General features: G+C 45.9%; 1 protein-coding gene across 1 annotated transcript in view; it reads left to right on the top strand.

Annotated features, from left to right (window-relative positions):
* Nucleotides 1-4,682: 4,682 nt before the first annotated feature.
* LOC106812010 (neurogenic locus notch homolog protein 1-like) overlaps nucleotides 4,683-7,500 on the top strand; it is a 29,295-nt gene continuing 26,477 nt past the window's right edge. Inside the window, exon 1 of the mRNA XM_014815762.1 lies at nucleotides 4,683-5,667. The gene's annotated coding sequence lies outside the window, so the exon portion shown is untranslated. The remainder of the gene's footprint in view (nucleotides 5,668-7,500) is intronic.

Consider the following 7,500-nt stretch of genomic DNA (forward strand, 5'->3'; position numbering starts at 1 on the left):
TATATATATATATATATATATATCTATATATATATATATATGTATATATATATATAATATATATATATATATAGAGAGAGAGAGAGAGAGAGAGCGCGCGAAAGAGGAAAAGAGAAAGAGAGAGAAAGAGACAGAGGAACAGACAGACAGAAATATGTTTGACATTCCAGACATATATAGGGATTAAAACCTTTTCGTGTAGCCCCGTTCGATTGTAGGTAATACCACTACGGGGCCTACGTACGAGCTCTTTATAACCACCAGCGGCTTAGATGTATTCTAATCGTGATAAACCAATGCGTAAACTATGATTCTTCAATGGTCAGTGGGTGTGCCAGCCATACAATTCTCGCTAATCAGTCATTGTGACTGCAGAAATCAGGTTAGTGGAAACCAGCAAAGCGCTTTGTTGTCGCAGTGAGGACAAATCTAGTCGGAGATGTCTACTTGAGGGTCTCCCACTGAGTATCGCCGGCTGCATTCACTAAGAGAATCACGCCTCTGACGTTAATCGCAGCGTGTGTATTAACACCATACTCTGCTTGGATGCAAGCCCCCCTGTATAACAATCGCAGCAACCCGCGCGAGAGTCAATGCTGTGAAAGTGTAATATGTTGACGTCACTTTTTCGAGCGCCCGCAGCGCACCTATGTTCCCAGCAGCACAGTTATCACACTTCGTCGTCTATGTAGAAACGTGGACCTTTTTCACTGCGACGTTGACAAAAAAATGAGAGGAAGGGTTAGGATCAAAATCCCGGAATTTTTCCCACCGGAACTTAGTTCCCAAAGCCCATGCAAGCTTCGCCGAGCAAAATACATTAATTGCATGTTTGTACACATGACGTCGTCAACATTTAAAAAATTCTTTTAATGTGACTGCGCAAATACCTATCACACATATATGTATGTGTGTGTGTGTGTGTGTGTGTGTGTGTGTGCGTGCTTGCGTGCGTGCGTGCGTGCGTGCGTGCGTGTGTGTGTGTATTTATTTACTTATTGTATATGTATAATGTGCATAATAGTATACATGTTTCTTCATAAGTCTTGAGAACCATAACCTACGTGGATAATCTAACGCGGGCCCTCACTGTACACCACCGATGTGAGCTTTTACGCTTTAGTTGTCCCATCTTCGCAGAGCTACGAACGCGCGCTTATAAGGCGACAAGCAATAATTTAAACTACGTAAACGCGTGAACTTTGTAGCGGGCAGCTTGTCTCTGCAAGGGAGAAAAGTCTTGATCTAACAGCTAAGCGTGATTAGCTAATCGCGTTCCACCTAATCTAAGTGGGGAAAATGCAGACAACGGCAGCTGAGCGTGACTCCCTAAAGAATTGATCAGCAATGACGTTCGAACACACCGAGTAGGTTCTACGGCAATCAGCCTTGACCTCAGGCAAAATTTCGCTACGGATAAGTGTCTGATCAACTGAAGGGTTTAACGTTATTCCCGTTGGTGAACCGACCTGACTTACATGTGCGTGTAACTTTAAGTTCATAAACGCGGATAAATGGTGAATTCTTTAGGGGCATTAGTAATTTACACGGTGGACAATAACAGATATTTTTACGAAACAGCATCACCCTTTCTCCTCCTCCCTCTCGCCTCCATGTTTGTTTTATTGCTCCTTATTCTCTAGAGGATGACGTTGTGGTTGCTTACACGCCTGAGGTCAGAGAGAGAGAGAGAGAGAGAGAGAGAGAGAGAGAGAGAGAGAGAGAGAGAGAGAGAGAGAGAGAGAGAGAGAGAGAGTGAAAGAGAGCAGAGGCGAGAGCAGAGAGAGAGAGGAGAGCAGAGAGAGAGAGAGATGGAGAGAGGAGGGAGAAGAGAGAGAGAGAGAGAGAGAGGAGATGAGAGAGACAGATGAGAGAGAGAGAGAGAGAGAGAGAGAGAGAGAGAAATATGAGATAAAAAGAGAAGAAGCAGAGCAGAGCACAGAGAGAGAGTTAGAGAGAGAGGATAAAGAGAGAGAAAGAGAAGAGAGCAGAGAGAAGAGAGAGAGAGACACAGAGAAGAGAAGAGAGCAGAGAGAAGACGAGACGAGAACGAGAGAGCAGAGAGAGAGAGAGAGAGAGAATAGAGGAGAGAGAGAAAGAGAGATAGAGAGAAGAGAAATAGAGAGAAAAAAGAGAGAGAGAGAGAGAGGAGCATGTGAGAAGAGAGATAAAGGAGAGAAGAGAAATAGAAGAAAAAGAGAGAGACGAGAAGAGAAAGACGAGAGAGACGAGGAGAGAGAGATAGAGAGAGAGAGAGAGATAGAAGAGCATGGAGAAATAAGAGAGAAGAGAAGAGAGAGGACAGAGAGAAAGAGAGAGCCGAGAGAGAGAGAGAGAGACGAGAGAGAGCAGAGAGAGAGAGGAGGAAAGATAGAGAGAGAGAGAGAGAGAGAGAGAAGAGATGAGAGATTAACGAGAGACTTTAGAGAACTGACCCGAGAGAAATAGAGAGGAGAGAGAGAGAGAGAGAGAGACATCGAGAGACGAGAGAGAGGGAGAGAGAGATAGAGCAGAGACGAGAGAAAACGATACAGAGAAGAGAGCAGAAGAGCAGAGAGAGAGAATAGAGACGAGAGAATAGAAGAAAAAGAGAGAGAGAGAGACAGATAGAGAGAGATAGAGAGCAGAAGAAATAGAGAAGAAAAGAGAGAGAGAAAAGAGAGAGAGAGCAGAAGAGAAGCGCATCGCAGAGAGATAGAGAGCAAAGAAAAGAGGAGAAAGAGAGCAGAGAGAGAGAGACAGAGAAGAGAGAGCCGAGACGAGAGAGAGAGAGAAAGATAGAAAAGAAGAGAGAGAGAAGACAGAGAAGAGAGACGAGAGAGAGAGAGAGAGAGGAGAGAGAGAGAGAGAAGAGCAGAGCAGAGAGAGAGAGAGAGCAGGAGAGAGAAGCAGAGGCGCGCGAGAGCAGAACGAGAATAGAGAACGAGAATAGTAATAGCAGAGAGAAAGCGCGCGCGAGAGAGAGAGAGAGAGAGAGAGAGAGAGAGAGAGAGCGCGAGAGACAGAGGGGGGGAAAGTGAGAGCAAACGAGCGAACAAGAGAAGTAGAGGTAGATAGGCATGACGTGAAAGGGAGAGAGAGAGAAAGAGAGATGGGTAGAGAGAGAGAGAGAGAGAGAGAGAGAGAGAGAGAGAGAGAGAGAGAGAGAGAGAGAGAGAGAGAGAGGCGGGTGACAGTCACACTGCCACAGCTGCGAGCTCAACGCACTGCGGGTGGTTCGATTAGTGTTTTAGACCTTGAAAGTCCAATAAAGTTTGTGTAAAGCTCAGGTATTTTAGTGTTTCTGCGAAATTAGTGTCATAGCAGCGAATATCCGTGGACAGCTACTTTAGTACGCCTATGCGACACCAGGGGGATGTCGCATTACGTGACTAGATTGTACACGGGTAAGCGAGATATTAAGCATTTAGACAGATTATTTGGCAGAAAGACGGTATGTACCACAGAATATTATCTGTATCGCATGGTACGAAGCGGCGCACAAGTTACAATAAGCGTATAGCTACCCAACAATTAAACAGTCGATAATATCCCACGCCCGCCCCCGTAAAGGGTTCATAATCTTTTAAATTCATGTGAGTGTTAATTAAGCACGTGTCCGGCTACCATATTTTAGTATTCGCACTGCCGCTCGTGTTTCGTGTCCTACCAACTTTTGCTGCAAACTTGTTGAACAATAAATCTGCCATCGTCGCGAGCAGTATTCTGTATTTCTACGTTCCAATTTCAAGACAAGGTTGAAGTTGTAACGAAACGGGGTATACCCGGAAGCGATGGACAATGGTTCACAGAAACGCACGCATACACGTGCGCAGATACACGCGCACATAGACGTACGCATATACACGCGCCCGCACGCACATATACACACATACACGCACATACACACGTACATGCACAGACACGAGCACGCACGCACGAACGTGGATGCGATAAGACACAAACTCTCTCTCTCTCTCTCTCTCTCTCTCTCTCTCTCTCTCACTCGCTCTCTCTCTCTCTGCATATCTCAGCACATCCCGCGTGCTGGCATGCAAAGGCTACGCAACATTAACCACTATCCGGGAATTTCAAGCTCATACGAGACAGAGGGTGGTAGAATAACGTAAATAAAATGTTCCTCATATTCACATTCTTATAAACATATTCTCGCTCAATAACGTTGTTCTTTTTTACATATAATCTTGCATTATATTTTCCCACTCTCTGAAATGCTACAGCGATATTACTGCATGCCTGCCAATCGAAGCGTTGTCTACTGAGCAGAGCGCTGCATGCTTGCGCGATTCTCCACGTAATCTCCGTTCCCGTCTCACGTTTTTCCCATTTCTATCTTGTCGGTAAATTGGTTCGTCTACGCGGGCCGCGTCTTCCGCCATCATTGGCCCTAGCTCAAGGAGTGGTACCCTTATCGGTTTCGGGCTGAATAACTAGCACGTATATACATCCCCGCACGGAGCAGTAGTGCTGGCGTGCAGCAGCAATCACGCACACACGCATACATAGCAAGCGCTTAGGAATAATTGTCCCGCGAGGCGGTTTTGGGGAAAGGCGTCGGGATCTGTGTGCGCGAGACACGCTTCATTTGTCTTCTAGCTGCGAGGCATCGGTTGCGGCCCGGACGTTAGATGAGGTGAGGTTGCACTGCCTGCCTGCGCCTGCCTGCCTGCCTGCCTGCTACCACCGCTCATGTGCGGCAGCCGCAAATAGAAAGGGAGTAAAAGGGAGGCGGGCAGCGTGCAGCGCTTTTGTCGCTGTGATGTCAGCTTGCTCTATCTCTCTCGCGCTCTCTCTCTCTCTCTCTCTCTCTCTCTCTCTCTCTCTCTCTCGCACACACACATGTGCACGAGTCGACCAGAGTTACGCACGGGTTTCGCCAGTGTGTGTGTGTGTGTGTTGTGATATACGAGCGAACGCGCTGAGAGGAGACAACATAGCTAGCGCGTATAAATATAGTACGGCCGTTGTGTAAGATGTGATTACAGAAGTGACATACGGTCGGGCTCAGTTTCATGTTTTCCGTGCTCGGCTTTGTGGCGGTCCGTTGTCCGACATCGGCTTAGCGATTGCGTCTGACTTTGTGCTACTGAGCTGGCTTTGATGCCGGCGATGTCGATTGTAATCAACCACGCTGAGATATTGTCGCTGCCTCAGCCGTAAGCTTCAGCTTTCCTCGCGGTGGCATTAATTATTTTCCACGGCGTTCTGATATGCTGTAGCTCCTCTCGTGTTGCCGACGCCGACGTCGTTGCATTATAGCCGTTACGCGCTGCCGTAGTTCGGCCGTTCCGAGAATAGTTCCTGCTGGATTCCATCGTCGATTCCATCATCGCGTGATAGACTATAGACAATAATACGTGGATACGCGATAGAAAGGTGAGATCTCGCTGTAGCGTTCTCACGACGCGTTGGCTTTTGTTTTCGACTCTCTCGTAAACAGCAGACGAGAAAAGAGTTCCAGCTAGGCTCGACCCAGGCTCGGCCCTGGCTGCAATTATAACGGAGCTAAGCGATTGCCTGCGACAGACAAACATTATCCGCCGTCGAGAGGGAATACAATTCACGGCCAGTGCGTGCAATCTCGTGCGTATGTGTGTGTGTATACATATATAATAGAAGGATATTCAGAAATATTTAATTGTGAGATCAACGATTTCAAGCAATATAGTAAGTACCGCTTTCAGTCGCGTCCGACTATACTTGGATTGAATTAAGAATGTACGATGTGTCCGTGCGTGTGTGCGTTGGTGCGGGTATGTGCGTGCGTGCACGAGTTTGTGGGTAAGTACGTGCGTTCGTATGTGTGTATGCGCCTCCTTGTGCGCGCTCGTGTAATTTGGGCGCGTGTGCGCGGCGAATGCGTATGTAGTAATTTATTTATGATGATTTTTGTGTGTTTGTTTATAGATGCCGACAACATGAGTTTGTTTTACTATAATTATAAATGCGTTTATGTATATTTAATACCAGTTTATCTATTTATTACGACAAGTTCACAGCGAATAATAATGATAGGTGTAAACCTAAGAAACACTGTGGCCCGAGTCGTCTATGAATATTTCATTATCGCGGTTCATCAGAGTTTGTAGTTGTTTCCAATGGAAGCATTCTCTTCAAACGGTTTTTTTTTAAGCAGTGATGAGAATTTACGATTTACTGCACTAATATTATTCGATATCCTGTCCGAGAAATTCTCGCGGTATGAATGCCACTGACAAAATCACTTCGTGTCTTGACAACCTGGCTTGTTGCTCGGCCATCGAATGACAGACCGTTCATTTCCATATGAAGGAGGCAAACGTTCTACTTGCGCACACACGTTCGCGGAATTTTAAGTCGTTTTCGAAAAAGTTTCTACGACCGCAGGCCCTGCCACACAGGCTGTCACTTTGCAACGTCTATTTATGCCTGTATGCATCTACCTGTCCCGTAAAGTCCAGCGTGAAAAGATATATAGCATAATGATAGAGGCAAGACACGAATTTTCTCACCTATTTTACACCTTCGAGATGAACAATTTGTACTGTTGTCAGAACAGCGCGTATCGTTGGAAAGCTCTGCAGCCGTCGTATATTCCGCGCTGTGTGTTTTGCACGGTAAGCAAACATAGTTCGCGACACTCTCAGGGACGAGATCTCGTGGCGATCGAGTATTTCGTCACTACCCGCTTATAGAAGTGTCTCTACGCTATTTAGTCATCGCGGGACATGTTCGTCAATAAGGACCACAACTCGGCTTCGCCTGCGTAGCGATAAGAAACAACCAGCCGGGCATAATATTTAGGATGTTTCCTATATTCTTCCTTGGAGTAATCAGTCAGAATGATTACTCCAAGGTTCTTCTAACGTTATTACACCATAGTATTAAGAATATATATATTAGTACTGTATGCCCTTCTGAAACAATGCATCGCTCCGCGCACTTCTCGTATTTACTAAGTGTTTTTTTTTAACTTTCAATTATTATTACTACTATTGTTTAATAGGAGACAATTATATTTAATTAGGCGTGCGCATGTTGCGTGAGCCCTCCCGTCTGTCTGCCCTTACGCTGAAGCTTACAGACTGTTATGTGCGCCATCCTGAAACACGTTCCTCCGCTGCGATAACATGTAATCAAGAGTGAATAATAACAGATATATTATCTAATAATCTATTATCTATAATAATAATCTATTATTAATTCATCTCCTGATGTAATTAACGGTACCATTTCGTTCATAGAATATTTTAAAGGTATAATAACCAAAATGGACAGTCACGATGTAAGTATCGCCACTTTTGTACACCTTCTTTGACAGACTGTTCCATCTCGAAAACGCGTCTCCGTAACGTGCGAATAATGCGCCAAGCTGTTATACTTTGTGCTAAATTTGCGCGACGTGGTAAGCCTGCACCTTTATCAGACGTAAGGCGCCGTGAAGCAGACGAGCGGGCGGCAGGCCCCACGGAAAGCGCCATGCAGCCGACAGCCGGGCTGTGCATCGCAAGCGGACCCATC

Source organism: Priapulus caudatus, unplaced genomic scaffold, assembly GCF_000485595.1.
Source record: "Priapulus caudatus unplaced genomic scaffold, Priapulus_caudatus-5.0.1 Scaffold600, whole genome shotgun sequence".
NCBI classification, from domain to species: Eukaryota; Metazoa; Priapulida; class Priapulimorpha; order Priapulimorphida; family Priapulidae; genus Priapulus; species Priapulus caudatus.